The 21,628-nt window shown below is 37.1% G+C and overlaps 1 protein-coding gene across 1 annotated transcript in view; it reads right to left on the reverse strand.

Moving 5' to 3' along the window:
• Positions 1–243: 243 nt before the first annotated feature.
• LOC140165836 (uncharacterized) overlaps positions 244–21,628 on the reverse strand; it is a 33,675-nt gene continuing 12,290 nt past the window's right edge. The window contains exon 2 of the mRNA XM_072189157.1: positions 244–1,840. The gene's annotated coding sequence lies outside the window, so the exon portion shown is untranslated. The remainder of the gene's footprint in view (positions 1,841–21,628) is intronic.

Raw genomic sequence — 21,628 nt, forward strand, 5'->3', positions numbered from 1 at the left:
CCTGGCTAATAATTACTTGGTACACCAGAGATACTAAAATCAATACCCGGGATCGATACATATGAATGTGCTATGCACGATTTTGATATTCAGGCGAAAATCTTTGGATACCGGGGTAGAAAATGATGAATATCTCCCGTAAATGATTTTGTCTAAAGAAACCAGATGTGGTTCCTTGCACTTGAATATATGTGTTGAACAGATATGATAGTCGTTAGCTTGCGTTTTGAGAACTTTAGAAGCTTGCATCTTGAACTCAAAAACTGACAATAATTCTGATTTTATATGTGCCAAATTATATAGCGCAGTGTATAGGCCAATCGTGGGTAGTCTAAAAGCATATGACCTATGGCGTACCATGCTCGACTCACACACAGCGAGGTCAGTCACCGGGCAATTGTCAGTAGCCTTAGTCAGATGTCCTTCGGCCCATTGCATCTCAAAACTAAACAGGTCGGAACAAAATGGCCATGCATGGCGGTGGATTCAACCTACCATGGCGATTTCTGCCATGAAGATATCGGGGCGATGACACTGTGTGGGGAAATGGGGCGAGGGGCACATTTGAAGTACCCAAGTCACAACACAGTGATGTCACAGTGTTCCAATTTTGTCTGGAATTGTTGCTCATCTTAAAATTACACACTCAATATTTCGAACAGTGCTAAATATTGGTAAGGCCTGTCACTGGCATAATATAAATCATAATTTTCTGGGCTTGATGGAAGAAGTATTGGATTTGGTTTACAATATTATATATGTCTACAAAATGGACACCGATCAATTTTCAAACAATGTTCACACACAAATGACCAATCCTTTACCAATTTGCACTTATCAAAATGATATGAAAGATAAGCTACATCAAATTTTGCTTTTTGAAGCTGTGAAATCATCTACTTTGCAAATTCATGATTCCGCAATTTATAAGCCATTGATATGTCTCGATTTTTACCAATTGTAAATCATCTGCCTGTACACATTTATGTGTAAAACCTAGTCTTAAATGGGTTAAGCAGAGGTAGGTCTTTATAGCTAAGTAACAAAATGTCTTCAAACTTTGGTGTTACTGTTGAATCACATATATAACAAAGAAGCAGCATATTTGTGGAGTTGAAATTCCTTGGTTGATACAAACTGTTCACACCTGGTAAGGTTGCTGAATTTTGCTCCTTATGTACAGCTGTTGATAAAGAAGTTGTTCTGTAAGTAGTCACCAGCAGCGTTCGAAATTTTGGTTGTCCGTTCCCCCGGGACAACTAAAAAAGTCGCAGGACAACCAAAAATACCGATTCGGTTGTCTGCCGGACAACCATAAATCTGTAGCCAAAAGTCACCTTCGTAGGCCTACGGACAACCAAAAACTTAGACGGACAACCAGAAATTGTAATCTGGTTGTCCATGGGACACCCATTTATTTTTCCTTAATTCGAACACTGGTCACCAGCATCCACTTCCCTGTATGGTCTATTGCAAGGCATAGAAGATATCTTACTCTTCCCAGAATCCTTTGCAACATAATACATTACCTCATTTCAGCAAATGACACTCATATTTCTTTGTACATATTCCACTTGTTTTCATGTTGAGAATAGACTGGCTACACATGGGTCGAAGGTCATAAAATAAACATAATTGTCACTATCGACCCATGTTGCACTGGATAGCAAATCAGTACAGATTATTAAAATTGAAGAAATGCATTCTGGGAAGTGCAAGATATCTTTTCTGATTGCGAGGTTGACTCTCAAGCAAGCAGTGTTTGGTTCAAATCCTGCATCAACCAGCTTTTCTCATCTTTTGGTAGTAAATTGTGAGTTGATTTTGGTATCTATGGCACCTGTAATATGAAAAAAGAAAATAAAGAAAAGGGAATTGTCAGTGATATGTTGATATTTTTTACACATTGGTATTACAACCAGAGTCTATGACCCTGTTCACATTCGTAAATTTTCTTCTTTCGACGAACCTCGAACGAAGAATACAAATCGTTTTTTCCTAATGTCTACGCACTTTTCTTCATTCGACGAAGATTAAAATTGCTTCGTTCAACGAAGCTAAAAAGGTTGTTTCGACGAAGGAATACTTCGTTCGACGAAGCTAATTTTGTAATGTGTACGCTCGCTTCGTTCAACGAAGGAAAGTGATTTTGTGACAAGTGACCTTCGCCGTGTTTTAATAATAGCCAGGCGTTAATAGCTTCGTTCGAGCTTCGTTAATTTTCATGAAATGTGTACAGTGCAATGTCTTCGTTCGGTCTTCGTTTAGCGTAATGTGTACGCATGCTTAATTAATTAATCAAGATTAACTTATCTTTGTCGAATGAAGAAATTTTCTAATGTGAACAGGGTCTTAGTTACAACAAAGTAGTTACAATACTAACCCAATCTGATCCAATCAATCTTGATGTTTCTTAGGCACAAGAAACAAATTTGTTCGATATTTGGATCGACCGTCCATGCTACTTCGATGCTTGCTATTAATGAACTAACCACTAATTAATCAAAATTAATGCCAAATTTACAGCAGTTAATATCAATACAGGCAAATATTCATAAGTTTAACAATTAACAATGGTTGATTAACTGATATCATAAATAATAAGGATCGACCAAACATCGATGTTCGATCGAAAGATCAAACTAATTTGTTTCTATTGCCTTTTAAACTCCGATTGGAGCAACAGAAAATTGAATGTATAGAAAAAGTAATAGAAAGCTTCCTGAAATGTGTTCTCTAAATGGCTATTGAATCTTTCCATTTGAAAATGACTATTATCAATGATATTTCACATTATCTGTGAGTGCATCGGATTGGGTCAAATACATGTACATCAGACGCATGTCAGTTGAAAGCTCTCCCTTAATCAAATATAAATATGTATTATATTTATATAGATAAGAATCATATGAAATAAATTCCTTCATGATCTCACAGCTTTAATCTTGATATTATAGTCTGTCCACATAGAAGTACAAAGTAAATAGACCTCGGAAACGGGAGGTATGAGAATAATTAATTCAGTGCAATGCTTCTTTGGCGCGCCAACTGCTGCGCGATATGTGCACCATGTTCTTTACGCGTCGCATCGCGCTCGCATGTGACGCAAAGCATCGACCCCCGATGCCACAGATTTGGTTTGTACTTCTAAGTGGACAGACTGTAGGGTTCAATAATTATTGTATGCCAGGATTCTGAGTTAATATTACCTACTGTTTAGCTGAACTGTGTTAATAACAGCATCACTTGCATCAGTATTAAGTTTACATTTCAATAAACGAAATTTCAAGAACATTAATTAATCACTAACAAATCATATTAATTTCACATGTACAAATTGATACCTACTACGTATTGACAAGTCGCTGATATACAATGTATGTTTGCCACATGGAAATGGACCTATCACAGTGTAATGCATGCTCTTTTCTTACATATTCATTTATTATTTAAACAAAACAAATTGAACCTGTGTTAAATGCAGTGGTGGCAGAAGTATTAAAATTTAGGGGGAGGGAACAAGCATATTTTGTTCAAATTTTACTGCAGCATTTGCTTACAAAGCATGCAATGTTTAATATAAAGGCATTTTAGGATAAAAATGATGAATTTTGCTATTTGATGAGCTATTGCACAACTGCATTTTTGGCCCAAACAATGTTTTTCGGGCTATAAGGAAGATGTGCATGGCAAATATTTCTATTTTTTCTATTAGGATTTGTAGGGGGTGTCCTCTCATGGAAAAATTTAGGGATGTGTGTCCCCCACCCCATCCCCCTCTGCTTCTGCCACCTATGGTCAGTTTAGACCCTGGAAAACAAACTAAGTTACATGCAGACTAGAATCAGATTGATGGTGCAACTACTGTATTGGTCCGAGTATAGTCCCACCTGTTTTTTATGTGAAAATTTTTCACAATTGGGGGTGGGATTATACTCAATTTCAACAAACAAAAAAAAGGTTTTTTTTTTTTAGGTTTGAGTGTCCCTGGACCTAGACCTAGATGCTAGGATCATTCATGGTTGACCTAAAAAAAAAAAAAAAAAAAAAAAAAAAAAAAATTCAAGATATTTTGTATTTTTAATATGAAAATTGATAATTTGTATTCATGTCATACTCTATTAATGATTTCAAAATGCATTCAAATTCAATGCATTTTGAAATCATTAATAGAGTATGACATGAAAAACAAAGTATCAATTTTCATATTAAAAATACAAAATATCTTGATTTTTTTTTTTTTTTTTTTTTTTTAGGTCAACCATGAATGATCCTAGCATCTAGGTCTAGGTCCAGGACACTCAAACCTGAAAAAAAATTAACTTAAAAAAAAAAAAAAAAAAAATTTGTTTTACAATTTCTGAAATTTTTCGAAAAATGGGGGGGTGGGATTATACTCGAACATGGGACTATACTCGGACCAATACGGTACTTAAATTTTCCCCAAGTTTCTTATTGCTTTTGCAGTCATAATCCAATACTGTTTTCAAATTATAAACCATTTCACGATTGAAAACACAGTATCTTGTTCGTCAAATTCCAATTCTTCTGCTTCAATTGAAAGTTTAATACATCAACACGTTCTTTATAGGAAATGTTGGATTCCCCTTTTTGATCCCCCTACTAAAACTAACAAATTTAATTTGATTTGTTGAAATTTCATTTTGTATATCTTATGCTAGCAACAGGATGAAGGATATCTCATCGTAAACTTTAACACAACATTATTATGACTGGTTTAAAACCAGAGGAAACAAAAGTGTAACCATAGACCCTGGAACCAGGGTCTATGGTGTAACACACTTCTTGTAGTTTTTTCAGTGCAAGTACCAATAAATTAGGCCACAGGGAATAAGGAAATTAGCACATAATCCTGTAAGTTCGATTATACTACATTTCACGAGAAGCTGTAGTGAAAATATCAATTCGCAGCTTCGCACAAAGGTATTCATGTACACTTCATCAAAATATCATCGAGTATCACAAAGAATTGTTGCCCTCCCCCCCATGTGCTTTCTTATAGAAACTTCACTGTCCTCCCCCAAAGTTGAACCAAATCCAACTTTCCGCAAAGCGCAGAAACCTGCTTCGCGAAGGACATTCCTTCACAGAAGTTCAGGTCAAATTTCTTTGTGGCCTGCAAAATCGCGGCCGCGAAGTATACATGGGAGGGAATTGAGCAGATTCTACCTGATTATCTGAGGACCACTAAGTCAGCTCAGGCATCTGTCTTGCCCAGCACTAGCTATCACTAAGTCAACTTGCACTTTGAGTTTGCAACTTGAGTGCACTGTGTTCCAATGAGCTAGCTGGAAGGGTTTATCAGTAGTGCAACCAGTGATGAGAGGGAATTGAGCTGATTCTACCTGATTATCTGAGGACCAATGTATCCCGGAAGGGGGGGGGGGTACTCAGGTTTGGTTCGGACGGGGGGCAGCCTGAAGCCTTGAAACCCTTACCCATTTTTAAGGGTACATGCCCATGAGTTTCATTCAGGGGCGTGTTTGTAAAACGGCACAGCGCATTAGTAAAAAGAATAAAAAATACTAAAATTTTCACCGGGTTGAACCACTGCCAATTTCACTGAATGCTAAAGATGCCTATGCTGTGCCACGGTGACTGTGGTTAACATTCGGCGATTTTCAAAGATATACATATCAACACGTTTCTAGTGTATTGAAAATCATTTTGATTTTGATTTTGGTAGGAATACGGTCATAGAAAGACATATGACTCTACTTGTCTGTTTGTTTTTCATTTAATACAAATTAATTTTGATGAATTGAACTGGTACAACTCTTAGCACTCGTGATAAACAACGATTAATTTAGTAATAATAAAATGAAAACGCTGGGTCATTCACAACGTCATTTGTAATTTATGTCAAAACCTGGGGAGGACCACACACATCCGTGCTGCATGTATACGTGCTCAATCGATACTCAATGATCCAGACAATAGCGTTTGAATATACCGCCCTGCTTGACACATCTTGTCACTTGTGGGAAGATATACTATAGGCCTACCCTAATAGCTTACAATAGATACCCCACCGTAAATAGCTCTGTTCGTTATCTCGCTGTGCTAGTTTATACACGCAGCGTACGGACTTTTGAACCATATTTTGTTCAAAAATGATAGGAAGGGACTGTTTTCAGCTAAAATGTTGTTTATCAGCAGATGCTTAATGATACCGGGAAGTGTTGCAGAAAGGTAAGCGTACTCTTTATTTATTCAAAATATGTATATCAATAAATTTAAATTTGAAATCCAAAAAGTAAATGTCAGGTCAAAATTCTCACCTTAGAATTATTGTGAAATAAAATCAAACCAAATTTAGGCTCCGCAAACAACGTCCAATTATTCCCATTGGTGTTTGCTACACGTGCATATAATAAATTATGATTTGGGGCTAATTTGAGAAGAGTTAATGCCTCGAGTTTCAAAATACACCGAGTGATGTTTTTTGATCAAAACATCGACAATTCAAGACTCTGTAAAAACAAATCAAGAATTTTCTGGGATAATTGCAACTAAGTGCAATGAAAGTTATGATCTAAGCTACCAGATGCATCATTAATTTCCTGACTATGATATTTAGTTGTGGGAAAAGATTACTTTAATGTTTTGGCGGGATTATTTCCGCCAAAATTTCAACCAAAAAGAGCATGTAGCCTTAAGGGTCATTTTGGCAGAAAAGGGTACCCATTAAGGCATTATTAAGGATTTTCTTCCAAAAAGAGACCCATGTGTAAGGCTTGCCTGAATATGTGCCCCCCCCCCCCCCCGGCAGTGTATAAAGTATCTTCTGTGAAAAGTTTCTATCATAAACTCTCCAGAAGGAGCACTAATCACATATCATGTTTGACATCTATGACAAACTAATTGAGTCTCTATCAAATCAATTGTCTAAACAGTCTGTCACTTTTAAAAACACACAATCCATCATTCAGCAATATACACAAATCATATACAGGGTGTCCCAGAAAAAATTACCGAGTGAATAAAATTGAGTGTAAGTCGAGAAATAGACATCAGAATCAAAAAATTCAAAATGTGGAGCATAGCCTATTTTATTGTGCATCACATACGAAAATTTTATTTGATTCGGTTGACTGGTTGCGAAGAAATAAACGATTACATAATGTGCGCATCAATGCAGTTCATTCCAAGTTTGATCAACAGGCGCTTTTTCATATTCGCTCACCGCTTCCTAAAGTTTGTATATCTCATTAAATTTAGTCCACATTATCTATTTTATAATCCGACGGTGTTATGTTATTCATGCTTTCACTGAAGATAAATAACAATTTGTCCGAGAAAACTTTGATTTCTGCAATTGGAAGCTTTCCATCTTCAATTCTTTATGTTATGCAAATATGTTATATTTTAACTTTTCAAAGAACATTTGAGCCAAGAATGACAATAATCAACTGCTTACAGTTTTACGTGTGATTTTTTAAACTATACAACATTAATGTTTTGCATTACAATTTCTTGGAAATATTCCAAAAACATTAATGTGTGTGAGAAATGTTTTAAGCCAGCTGGAATTCTTTTTACAATAATTCTTTATGCAACATTTATATCAACATTAACGAAAAAAGTACCGAGCATCATGTTACATGCAAGCTTTCATTTTCAATATCGTGCAGGTTTTCAAATTTGAACAAAACCTAATCAGATGTTTTGAAAGAAACAGATTGTTTAAAAAGAACGAAAAGGATTTCATCGAACAAAATATGAAGCCCAAATGACAGTGTTAACCACCAGTGCACATGGTGTTGAATGATCTTTCTTTCAAACTTGGAATGAAGTGAATTGAGGCATGCGTTATGTAATCGCTCATTTCTTCCCAAGCTGTCAACCGATTCCAGTAAAATTAGCGTATAAGATGCAGAATTAGATAAGCTACACGCTGATGTTTAGAGTTTTGGATTTTGATGTCTATTTCTCGACTTACGTCCAAATTCATTCCCCCGGTAATTTTTTCTGGGACACCCTGTATGCCCAGATCATAAATACAGATTTCAGCAAAATTGACGGAGAGTCGTAAGAAACACCACATTACTGTTTGCCGTCACAACGCAGACTGATAATCCTCTTGTCAATTGTATTGCACAAACCTTTTGAAAAAGGGAAATTAAACAAATATGGCCAAATAATACAGACATTAATAAAATATGATTATCAATCAACAGATGTAATCCATTCAAATGGCTTTCATTTGCAAATGAAATCACAGAGGGTGAACATTTGAATTGAATGGTTTGTCCACTTGTGCACTTGAGTTTGATTTTGATCCCCAGAAAGATATGTCTACAGTGATTATTACTTTTGTGTGGACTAAGAAGAGAGGACCATTATTATCTACGCAGCTATCTTGGTCTGCTCACAGTATCTGTGGTCTGTTAGTAGTATATCAAGGGTTTAGGATCTGCAATAGCTGCCCTATAGACATTTAACCATTTCTGCATTCCATATCATACACAATCTCAAAATAATACATCTGGCAGCTATTGCAGATAGGACCTTCTTGCCCTAAATCCCCAGATTATGTTGTGTCAAGGAGCTCTATTGTATCTTATAAGTGTTAAGGGGTGTCAGAGAGGGATATCGTTTCAGGGATGGTCAAAAGTTTCGGTCCAGGCACAGAGTCGGAAGAAGTCCGATCCTGACTCCACTTTACAATGTGAAGCTGCAATGCTTTTCAAACATTGCAACATCGCGAGATGAAATTAAAATGTACATTTTAATTTCATTGTGCGATGTTGTGATGTTTGAAAAGCCTGTGGGGTGTGCATCTCCTTTTAAGGTCATTCTACTGACCTTGATTTTCCAGCAGCCAATCATAAGTGTGCACGGCTGCGATATCGCAGCGCGATGCGAAAAACTTGAACATTTTCAAACTCCATCGAGGACCAAAATCATCCACCACATGATGAGAATTTTCACCCCTGAGCTCGTAAAAACCTGGCTCAGATTACAATTTTTATAGCATCACATCGTGCTGTGATGTGGAGTCAGGATCAGACTTAAGGCGGGTGGACAAGGTTAAGAAAAAATTACCCTACCACCCGTAATTTGCCTTTTATGATTTTGACCACAATTTGCACCAAAAACGCATTTTATAAATTTGCAGGGGGAAGAGGATGTACATTGTATGTCCAAAAATATTTTTCTATTAAACAACCATTATGCTTGATGTCATTACATATGGCTCCGGGCATATGGCTACCATCAACATCAATGAGAATTACTGAACCATCGCATCACCAGTGTCTTATTGCTTGCAGCAATTTTCATGTCATTTTCATAGAGTAACCAAGCACCGCAATTTCATTGATTGACAGACTTGGTGTGGTTTAAAAAACAAAACAAAACAAAACACTGGCATTTCCCCCCAACAGGCAACCATGGGTGTGGCCTGGACCATGGGGGGCTATGATGCCCTACCCCAATCCCTAAAAAGTACAGCCATTTTTCATGGACAAATTCAAAAGTCCACTTTTAACATGTAAGCTATTTTCTTCTGAAGGTCTATATTTTGGAAGTTCCCCCACCCCACCCCCAAAATGTCAACTACTCATCTCTTTCATATACAAAGTTATCTTGATATGTAAGATATTGATTGACATTTCATGTCAGGCGTGTAGCAAGGTGACAAAAAGTGGGGCACCCAAAGTTACGCAAAGCTGCAAAAAAGTACAAAAAAAGGGCAAAAAAATGCAAAAAGAAGTGCAGAAAGTGCAAAAAAGTGGGGCACCCTCGGCATCCCGCTTGCGACACGCTTGCAAGTCTTGCATCATGTGAACACACCCAACATCACCATGGTTTGCTCATCACCTCCTTCTCCATACCTGTCATTCAATAGTAACATCTGGATCATGTTGGACAGCAAAGAAGGTATATAAAACATTTCCTACAAGCTTTAAAGAAACTAAATTGTTTTTAATGGACTATAATAGCAAATCGTTTTGGGCCAGAATGCATGAAGAGTTTTTCATTGTTTGGTAAATGTATATGAAAGATGGTCTTTTTGAACACAATTTTTTAAAATTTCTTCAATAAGTAAGTCCTAATTCAGGACCATCACTAATTATTACATGACTTTCTCAATTACTTCAAACAGACCCTAACCCTAATGCCCGAAAGGGCTTTTTGGCGACTGGAAGGAAAAGAAGGAAGGAATAAAGAGAGAAAACAAAGAAAGAAGTTGTTTGAACTGGGTGGGATTTGAACCGGAGACCCCTCGCATGCCAAGCACTACATCAGAGACAGTTATCCGCAGGTCTTCCGCTGGCCTGGCCAATGAAAACGTGCCTATATATCACTTAGGGTGATTGCGTCATCATATCACATGAGATGCACGCATGCCCAGTGCATATAGTATTTTGTAGTACCTGGGACTGTTAGGGTTAAGCATTTAGCAAACAAATGGCTAAGCAAAGAAAAGAAATCCTACCCGCCCATTTTCTTGCCTGTTTTTTCATCTGTTCCCAAGTTTATCAACTTTGTTCTCCAAAGAAAAGTGAATGGGTTTCAAAGTTACCATGGTTTCTAGGCCTGGCAGTAAGTACTCCGCAGACACTAAACATTGTAGCTGATTCAAAAGCATTTTGCATAAAACTCAGACAACCTATATATTAAGCCGAAGAAAGGTAATTTCAAAAAGGTGTCATAACTTGTTATTTCACCAGTTTTCATGGCCATTTCATACCTATGTACACAATCTACCTGTGATTCCTGACACGTCTAATATTAAACTCAATAAAATACAATATTACCAATTTGCAATTTTACAAGATGTATTTGAGGTGTAATGACATCAGTCTAACATAATTCTGACAAATTTTAGTGAAGTTTGACGAACGTGCGAACCCTAGTCTCTGAGCAAAGAGGCGGACACCCATACTCACGCAGGTCCATACTTGTGTGTCTGTGAGACTTGTGTGACTTTTCTTGTGTGTCTTTTTGACCCGACGGACACGTGACGGATGCCTGACGGACCTCTTGTGTGTCTTTTTTTTTCATCTTGTGTGTCTTTTTTGTTGTTGTCACTGGTTGTTGCTTGTGTGCCTTTTTCAATACCTTCAAAAATGAGCTCTATACCCCATCTATACTCCCCTGCAAGATCTTACTTCTGTGCCTAGACAAACAAGAAAAAATCGACACACAAGCTAGATTTGTACTCAAAAAAAGGCACACAAGCATAGCCTCGTGAGAACAGACAGACACCCCGACAGATGGACAGACAGATTCTGGTGAATTATAGTAGGATTATTTGCTACCTGCTTTACTAACCATGGAACATACAAACAAAGGGGAGCAGAGTGGCACACTGGTCAAGGTCTTTGCCTTTGGTGCAGAGGTCCCGGGTTCAATTCCCCGCAGGACAAAAAAAAATTCTGCTCTGCCCGTGGTTCATCTGGTAATGGCAAGGCGGGTTCTGATAAGGGTAACAACCAATTGTTGGCTACCCTTGTCTGTCCTGTAAAAATGCTCCGACCATTTATCTGCGGCGACCCCCTTCACCAGGTCACTTGTGCCTGGCCGAAATTTCATCAGCGTTATCTTCTAGATTTCAGCTGTTAATGCCTAGATTATGCTCGACATAAAAAATGTTTCTCAGTAGAAACAGAAAAACATGGATGTCCATACTCTACGCATGTGATAGACACCGGAAACATCAACAGAAGTTTAAAGCAAATTCCCTATTTATGCGTTTACATACATGTCAAAGCCTGTAATTCCAATATGATATTTCACACCATGTCTATGGTTTGATGAATAGTAAAGACTGTTTCACCCTTGGTCCACAACTGACACACTTTACAAGCACTAATGCATAGGGATGTGCATACGTGACGGTGCGCACGTGTACCACTGATTTTGTTTTCAATACAATGTAATGTAAAATGCATTGCCCGTTAGATTTCAGTTCCTCTGCGCTATGGAATTAGTACAACTCAACATGCTGTACTATGAGCTATTCCAGACTTTGAATTCCACACTCCCCCTGTGGAAGATTTTGGAAATATCTTCCACAGAGGGAGTGTGGTTTTCAAATGTAATTGGTCAGAGTTAATCATTTTGAAACCTATACTGCCCTGTATTATGGCTTTACAGATATCTTCCACAACTGGAGTGAGTATTACAAATGGAAGTTACCCAATGTCTATTCTGTTCAAAATTGGAACCCCCTCTGTGACAGACTTTAGTTAAATCTTCCACAGGGGTAGTATGGATTTTAAATGGAATAGCCTATTGGGAACACTACATGTATAAGACAAGATAGTGTCATGTCCTTTACCCTATACAATCAGCCTATAGACGGGTAAATACAATTCCCATTCCCTAGTATTACAGATCAATTAATGGCTTTTCTACTTGCCTACAGAATGGTTAAGTAGACACAACATGCTCATCTATCAGGGAACAGTTCTTAAACCCCAATACAATTGCACATTCATTGAATGACCTTTGAAGATTTGGGTACAAAAACTCATACTCCACAACTTGAGGTCAAATTTTGCTCTATGATTATGTAATTAAGGTTATTGGACTATGCCATTGGGATGAGGCTCTTGTGGTCCATAGTGAGAATGCCATGCTACCTGACCCATTTACTATAGATTTTTCTTTACATAGTCATATGCCATGATGGGACCAAAGATCTGTGCCCATGGTTTTTTGCTATCAGAAGGGAAAGAAGAAATGAAAAAGTAGAGAAGATGAACAAAGAAGTCACTTTCCAGGGATTCGACCCTCAGTCCCCTCGCATGCCACATATTAGAAGATCACCAGCCTCTAGCCACGGGGGTTTACGCTGGCCTGGCCAGCGATTCCCTGAGTATACCGTGAGAATTCGCCTAGAAGCATATATGCCTCTAAACGAGGGGTTTTTAACTAAAGATATGAAAGGCCAATACCCTTCTCAAAAACATTGCAATAGATTGGTCTTACAAATATACATGTTTGTACAGCCGCCTTTATCAGTAATATAGTTGTTCAAACTCCAAATAACGTTTTTGTTGAAAGTGTCTGCCTCTTGTCTCTTGTGTCAAAAAAACCTCGTTTAGAGGCATATATATGCTTGTAGACGGAATTTTACGGTATATGACTTAGGCTGATTGCGTCATCGCATCATGTGAAATGCATGCACAAGCGGTGGTTTTAAGGTTACGGAGGGTGAAAATTCCACTCAACTTGTCTTTTGTTTTTTAATTTTTATTTATGAAGTATATGTATATATTAAACATCTCAGAGATGTAGATTGAAAAATTGTATCAACAAAGTATTTTTTAAATTATTTTTGTGTATCAATATTTGCTCTAGATATCCCACAGCACTAATTCTTTTTTAAAGACAGTTCTTGTTTTAAGGGGACACTACACTAAATCCTTCCGCATTTGGTGTAACTCATGGAAGAAAGAGAAGGTGTGAGGGGCTATCATTTTCTTTTATTTGGAAGGGGGAATCCCAAATATACATGGGGGGCCCGTGGGTTAGATTTTAAAAGGTATGCCAACATTTCCTGTCATCCTCCCCTGGCCCTGCTCTCGGCCAGCCTAACTTTGCCAATGTGGAAACTTTAAATGGCCTAGATATTAAGCTATATTATGATGCAGATTTGAATGCTTCTGTAGTGTTTCCTAAGCCTTATAAAGATGCACTGTAAATGTTTGCCAAAACTGCTCCCCCCTCCCCATTCTACCCTCCCCAGGACTCATAATTATTATGCACCTAGTTACTTTATTGTATTTTCACATGTATTTCAATGGGACATTTATTTAGTGATGTGCCCCCTTATAGTGATTATTATTCCAGTGCATGAACTGGCAACCCTATCATTTTCATTTGATTGCTAAAATCACTGAAGCATATGCACAGTGGAGCATGAGTATTCAACCAGTACTATACTAGACAAAATCAATAAAATAAGTACTATCACCTTGGCCCTGGCAACACTAACTAGCATTGTAAACAAGTTAGCACATGGTTTGAACATGATAATAGATAGTGTGGAAGTTTTGGCAGAAATTTGTCAATTTCTGCAAGTTTTGTGAAAATCAATTGATACTTCCCATGCAGTAAGGATTATCAGTAGTAATACAGGAGCACTGCACCTGGAATATTATGGGATTGTGAATTGATACTGTGAAATAGCAGAAAATGTGAGTACTTGAAACTAAATGTGTGGATATCTCAGAACTCCATTTTGGACCATTTGGCCTGATATGCTGAGATGAAATAAATTATTTTTAATGTTTCCCGTAGCTGATTCATAAAATTTTGATATGCATGTGTTAGCTGATACTTCAAATAAATAATGTAGGGAATAATTGTGTCAATATATTGGCACACTAAATTAATATTGTTGTTGCAAAAAAGACGACATTTACCCCATCATTTTCATTGACATTCTGTGAACATGTAAGCTTACTGTTTTAAATCAGGAGGACCTATCGAAAGAATAAATAGGTACATTATTTCATTGGTTTGTTTGTAACACATATGCGAAATCGCAATGAAATCGGACCCTCTCCCCATATTTTCCTGGCCTCTTTCCCAAAAAAAACCTCATGCTCATGAAATTGAACACAAATTGAAACACTTACAAAGTACATTTGTGTATGAGCTATGACGTTAAAAGTATTACAATAATAATCATTAGAGTGTCAACTTTAAGATGAAGTATGATTTTTAGGCCTGCCATGTTTATTTTTTGAAAAACAAAATATTTTAGGTGGCTACGTGCAGCCAATTTGCCTACACAAGAGTTCAAAATCCTGTATAACCTTAATAGTGAGCTTTAGTGAGCTCTGATTGGGTTAGGGTTAAGGTATTCTTATTCCAAGGTCCAATTTTTCCCATTAACCATAACCGTACCATGTAATACAAACTACTGCCGACATTTTTCGAAAGATAAGCCCCAAACCACAAAAAGAAGTGCCCAAACTCAACAGTCACTACAGTGACGGTTGGTCATCCCTGATAACGTCATGCACAGCTGTTTTCGCCAAACGCTTGTGCAAACCTTTGTCAAACGCTTATAGTCAAACGGTTTATAAACTAATAAGGAGCCATGCACACTAGTTTAACCTTTTTTTTTTTTAAACGTTTGTCAAATGTTTATGGATCAAAATGTTTGTCAAACATTTTATTTTAATCATCTTTTACTTGTTTTACAAAATGTTTACCAAACGTTTTGAAATTTGCATTTAATTTATGATTTATGGCCTAAAATGTGATGTTTTTTCTTTTGGTAAAAATGTTTTTGGGTGATTTTTTTATCAAAAATTTGATTTTTTGTTCATTTTTGATCACAAATGTGATTCTTGGTCAAAAAAAGTGATTTATAGTCTAACTCAAAATGTGACTTTTAGTCAAATAGTGACTTTTGCTCAAAAACTGCATTAACCCTAACACTGACCCATGCTTTTTGGTATCGGAAGTCAGAGAAGATCCGATTTTTTCAAGATGAAGAAGCATTTTTTTTTTTTCACCCCCGGGATTCGAACCTGAGACCCTCGCATGCTAAGCGAACGAACGCGGACCGGTAGCTGCTCGGGTTATTGCTGTCTGTCCAGCAATTCCGTGATCATATCACACTTCGGGTGATTGCATCATCGCAGACCCTGGGATGCATGCATGTTATGAATTTTTCATCGTGGTATTTTGTGGTTTTTACTGGTGTTAGGGGTAAAGGACACTCTAATCTGGAAAAATACATGTATTTTAACCCTAACACTGACCCATGCTTTTTGGTATCGGAAGTCAGAGAAGATCCGATTTTTTCAAGAAGAAGAAGAATTTTGACTTGGCACCCCGGATTCGAACCTGAGACCCCTCGCATGCTGCTTAACGAACGCGGACCGGTAGCTGCTCGGGTTATTGCTGCCCGCCAGCAATTCCGTGATCATATCACACTTCGGGTGATTGCGTCATCGCAGACCCTGGGATGCATGCATGTTATGAATTTTTCATCGTGGTATTTTGTGGTTTTTACTGGTGTTAGGGTTAATATTGATTTGAAATAGGGAAAATAGTTCATATTCATTGGATCTGGTTAACCGTTAAGGCCAGTGACCCACAAACTATGTGGGAGATATGAACTAATATTATGCTTACAAAACGGCTTGGATATCTACCTTAGGGGAGATTCCCTGTCAATGCTAAACCTAGATTAACTTGTCAAATATAAGTACCGATACTTTCTATGGCCTCTGCTACAGACTAAGCACATATTTTGAGACAATTGGAAAAAGTGCAAACTTTACGACTCAATGAGCATGTATCAATGATTAAAGCTATATGATGAATCTGAACAGTGGTTTAACCTTTACACTGTATTTTTTCTGGGCCATGAAGACCTAAAAATTTTAGGTTTTGGGGGATACAAAAGGTCAAAATTTATAAATGATTGTCGGCTTTTCCTACCAGCTACATACACTTTAGGTACATATCATTAGATTAAATAGTTTACTTTGGGGACTGTTAAATATCAAAAATATCAATTTGTAAGAATTTGCCATGAAATTTGTATTATATCGCAAAATTAAAAACAAAAATCAAAATTATTTGATATCAGAAGGACATCCCACATATTGAGAATGCAATTCAATATGTCTGATGTGCTCTCATATCTCATAAAAATACAGTGCAAACGTTGCTATCCGAGCCCTTAAATTAACAGCAAAAAATGATAGTAAACTAAATTATCATTATACACGTAATCAACAAATAAAGTTGATCTTGACAATGACACCAATCATTTAAAAGCAGTGAATGTCTTCATAAAAATTAACATAATTAAATTCTGCGCATAGGATAAGTCGTCAACCTCAACTACAGGTTATAAGCCCCATTTTAAAGCGGCTGTCCTGTCACTTTTCAAGAGATATTATGAAAGTCGATCTAGTCTGCTACAGAAAGAAATAAAGGCCATCTATGCTACTGCTTCAGGTTGTTCTCTATGACATGTATTGATGTCATCCGTGTATTGACCAGAGCCCAGTAAGTGCTCACAAACGTCTTAATGATTTTTAAACCCCATGAGAACTACCTGCAGATTGGCCAAAAACAAGTTTTCATTATCAATTGGCCCAATCAGCAACATTGTTTGAATAATTTCACTTCGCAAAAAAATTGGGGTGAATTATTTGCAAAGCTCCATTCTGATTGGTGATTAAAGTGAAAATATCATGTAATTTACCAATCAGAGGCAATGTTAGTTGGAAGGTAGTGCTCAGGGGTCTACTGTAGATTGTTTCCATACATGTGTATATACTTGTGTCTCTCACACTCAGGTCTGGAAAAAAATATGGCAATTTGGCAATCTCCTTGCCGGGAAATTTGGTCATTTGGAGGGAAATTTTGCTTTTCAGGATAAAGAAATACATAAGAAATGGTGGGAAATCCTGCTAAGTTGGAGGGAAATTGATCTCTCCTGCCGAGAAATAACATTTTTCCAGGTCTGCTCACACTATGGGCCACAATGGCCTCATCCCAATGGCATAGTTCAATAACCTCAATTAAACAATCACACTCACAGTGTAAAATTGACCTCAAGTTGCAGAGTATGAGTTTTTGCACCCAAATGAATGTACAAATGTATAGATATCTGTGCCCTGATAGATGAGTATGTTGTGGATCCTATAGCTACTACTGCAGGCGATTCAATATCTGAATTGATTTGCTTACAGATATTTTCATTTGAATTTTCTTCTTTTACAAAATAGTGATATTTCAAAATCTGAACCTCATTAAGGGGGTACTACACCGCTGGTCAATTTTGTGCCTATGTTTGCATTTTTCTCAAAAATTATAGCGCATTGGTGTCAAGTAAGATATGTATATTATAGGGGCAAGGACTACAATTACTGCACTGACAATTCAACAACTCAAGGCTAGTAGTTATTGATTTATTGATCAAATATTGCTTTTCCCTCATTTTTGACTGTAACTCCACAACTGTTGTCTGTGCTGAAATAAAATTTCCAGTGCAGTAGTTGTAGTCCTTGCAAAAATAGGCACAAAAAAATGCAAAAATAGGCACAAAATTGGGCAGGGGTGTAGTACCCCCTTAACCACCAACACAAATTGATTCAATATCTTAATTGATTTGCTTACAGACATAAATTCATCTTTTCTCCACAACAATCTACTGTAGATTGCTTCAAAACATGTGTACATCTCTACCTAATTTGCCACCAAGTAATACAAATTGCCCACAAACACTAGGATCCACACAATGCTCATCTATCAGGGCACAGTTCTTTGACTCCTATACATTTGTACATTCATTGAATGACCTTTGAAAATTTGGATACAAAAACTCATACTCTGCAACTTGAGGTCAAATTATGCACTATGATAGTTTCATTGAGGTTATTGAACTATGCCATCAGGGTGAGGCCATTGTTGCCCATAGTGAAATATTTAAAATCACATTTTCCTTTCACAGATAACTTAACATTTTCCCCTTGGCTAGGCCACCCTTCGCTGTGTCATGTTATCGTATCTATCCATCTTACCCATGCTACATCTGCGTACCATTTTATAAAAACAAAACACACATTCTAGGCATCAGTGTGTGACTGTGATGAACAAATAGCGCAGACCAAGGTTTCGGATACATTTATATGGTTTGCTGTAAACATAATTTTTGCAGTAAAATATTTTTGAAAATTGACAAAAATTAACTGTTGCAGGCAATTAAATTTTGGCAAAGTCTCCCCCGACAAAGACTTTGTAAAATAGATACGGTACCGGTTTACACATCCTCCACGGATGAATACTGGACCAAAATTATGCACACAGAATTTTTTTTCCAACCCACCTTCGACAGCCACCAAAACCCAGGAGATACTATTTTATCCCCCCAACCCGACCACAAAGCTGGCTACACCCCTGCTTCTATATTGCAAATAACCTGGAGAACATAGCTCTCCTCACACTCTAAAATTTGGTATTGTGAAATCATCCCTTGGTGTCAGTCTCTCGACAGAACCTGCAAATTTCACACACAAATTAATTAAACCATTGACCCAATTTTCCACTTGGAAAAAATAGGTTGAAGATAAGCTGCCATAAAGCATTCATTATGGTCCCAATGTCACACATTTTAAACACAAGCCCATTTTACCTTTGACAAAGCTTTTGGTCAAATTCACACAGCTCAGACCACACTTACCGAATCATGCTAATTTATTTGGGCATTTGAACATCTCTGAGATATCCGTTCTCTTTAATATAATTAGCTCTAAAAGCTAAAGGCCAATTCTATAAAGCTTCTAAAATGCCTCTCAGTAGAGATGAACTCTACTTCAAGATCCCTAACCCAGCTAACAAGGGTAATTAAATTAAATTGTGTCTTCCTATCTTTTAAAAGAACCTACTAGACCTACATTTTGTGACAACCTTATGTGGTACCTGTGCATTGTAAATTAGATTTACCTTTGTCTCACTTTCTCTGTAATAGGTTTACACAGGGTTATAGCTAGCCCAAGTTGAGTGCCGGCTAATTTTACTGTCCAATTAGAGGGCTGGCTCAGGGCACAATCTTTTTAGCGAACACAAGGGATCTGGGAATAGGCTAGGTGGTTTACCCCCAAATTTTTTAGTTTTTTTTTTACTCTTTTTATGATAAATAAAACATTTGTGGGAAATTTTTCTTTTTTAAATATTAAAATTTTTTATTTTTTTATTTTTTATTTTATTTTTTTTAGTGCCGGTTGGGTGCCGGTCCGTGCCGCACCTACCCAGCGTGGCTATAACCCTGGGTTTACAGTTGAAGTCCAATTAGGGGATATTGCATGAAGGAAGCTTACAGAATAACTTAACATTTTCGGTTTATTCCAATTTTATGCCTAAAATGTTAAAACATTTTTTTGCGGAAATGTTGGAAATATGATGGTCAGGGAACTGCCAATATGTTTCATTTTTAGCGTAGCTCAAGATTTTTCTAATATTTGTGATATTTCTTACACGTACACAATCATATTTAGCTGTACGCACACATTTTCCCATCAGCATCATGCATCTGATTTAAGTCTTTGCTCAAGACCCTTGATATTCAAACTTAGCGCCAAAGGTACAAGATCAAGTGCTGAAGGCATGTAGACTGAATACGGAAGTCTCAAGATCATAGAAAGACATGAGTACAAGGGCAGAAAGTGGAAAACTTGAATGCAAAAAGCACTACGGTACTCCTAGGCCGCCTTCACATGTTAGCAGTTTCTAATAAAAACAGATTTCCAGGCTGTGACATAGACTACTTCCGAAAATACCCACTGGAGGTAGTGCTCACTACTTCCATGATACCAAGATACTGCCTGACAATGCCGACATTATTTTCTTACTGGAGAAAGGTTATATCGTGTTGAACATTAATACCACATTCACTACTAATGTGTAACCATGTTACTTTCTTACAGCCCGTACTGGCATTTTCCTATGGCATTAACCAATTTATCCAATGTCGATGAAAATTGCATTGGTACAAGCGAGCAAGTGCCAAAGAGAACTGTTCTGCTGCATGGGCTTTTTAGATTGAATAATTAGCTGGAATATTCTGGCTTCAGAAATAGGTTGCATGTCACACAAGAGGGACTCTGATATTGAATCTCAAATGACATTCTTGACAGAAATTTACACCACAGATATTCCCACTTCCCATGCCAATTTAATTTTATGTCACCGACAGAACAGAGCTATATCAGTATCTGTGGTACAATTCTCTACCTGGAGGGAGAGGGCACTGAATTCACCTGTTTTCAGGACAGTGCTATATCAGGATCTGTGGTACAATGCTATACCTGGAGGGATGGGGCACTGAATTCACCTGTACTATGAGTTTTGTGCAGGTGAAATATTTAATATTGATGAATGCGAGGTAAATCTGAGATTATGAGGGAGAATGTTTAGCAGAATGCAATTTTAAAACATGATTTAATGGCTCGGTCACCCACCTTTGCATAGTATTCTGACAAACAATTTTTAATAATTTGCCCTAAAATTTGTATTATATTGAGAATTAAAAACCAACAACAATTATTTGATATCAGAAGGACATTCCACATATTCAGAATGCAATTTGGTGTGTCTGATGTGCTCTCATGTCCCACAAAAATACTGTGCAAAGGTGGGTGACCAAGCCCTTAACAGACATAGATCTACATTATTGCATTTCGTCTAGTTTCTAAAGTACTATCATCAATAAAGATATTGCCAACTAAACTTAAAACAAAATTTTAATTGATACATTTTTTAACCAAAAAAAATAAAATGTTCAAAAATAATCTTCCATCTTTGCTAACCTTGATAACTACTAATTTGACCCGATTCTCTGTGTTGTTTTTTTTTCAGAACTGAAAATTTAAAAGCCCACATAGGGTTTTATGTGTAGGTTTTTGAAATCATAATAATACAAGCTACAAAACTGTTCAGAACTGAAAAATTCTAGAAAAAATTACAAACTAAAATATCTTGCCTAGATACATGCCTACTATGTGCACTTTCCATCGTCATTTTGAGCCACATGAAATGACACAATGCAAAAACTCTCGCAAGATTTGAATCCATAGAAGCTCATACACAGTAGAATGGCAAATCTGTACCTCAT

This window comes from Amphiura filiformis, chromosome 12 (assembly GCF_039555335.1).
Source record: "Amphiura filiformis chromosome 12, Afil_fr2py, whole genome shotgun sequence".
Classification (NCBI taxonomy): domain Eukaryota; kingdom Metazoa; phylum Echinodermata; class Ophiuroidea; order Amphilepidida; family Amphiuridae; genus Amphiura; species Amphiura filiformis.